This window comes from Merops nubicus, unplaced genomic scaffold (assembly GCF_000691845.1).
Source record: "Merops nubicus isolate BGI_N331 unplaced genomic scaffold, ASM69184v1 scaffold25052, whole genome shotgun sequence".
Taxonomy (NCBI): Eukaryota; Metazoa; Chordata; class Aves; order Coraciiformes; family Meropidae; genus Merops; species Merops nubicus.
The window spans coordinates 1-532 of NW_008591961.1; positions in this window are offsets into that span (position 1 = coordinate 1).

A 532-nucleotide genomic window follows, 5' to 3' on the forward strand; every position below is an offset into this window, starting at 1 on the left:
ACCTGGAAGGTGAAATCTTCCGTAACCTCTTGGCCTGTGTTAGGGAATGTTCGTTAATCTCATTAACCTGTTGTCTCCCCGGGGAGCTTTCCTGGGTTTCTAGTCCATCCCTGCTCCCGCTGGGATTTCACGGGATCCTTAAGGTTGGAAAAGATCTCTAAGGCCAAGTCCATCCGTCAACCCAGCGTTCCCATGAGCACAAAGCCATGCCCTGAAGTGGCACATCCACTCATTTTCTGAACCCCTCCAGGGCTGGTGACTCCAGCACCTCCCTGGGCAGCCTGGTCCTCACCGAGGCCCTTCAGGAGTTCGCGTGTCTCCGGGACTTTGGGGAAGTAGTTGTGCCACCACGGGATGAGTCCAAGTCCACTTCTGCTTCCCAAAACTCTGGAAAGCAGCTCCTGGTGTCTCAGTGGTGAGCAGGCAGCTGCTGGCTCGGCGAAGCTGGAGCAGTTCATGGCCACTTGCTGTTGGCAGGCAGCAGGTCTGGCTTCAGCCTGGCCACCGAGGTTTCATCAGTGCCAGGGCAAGC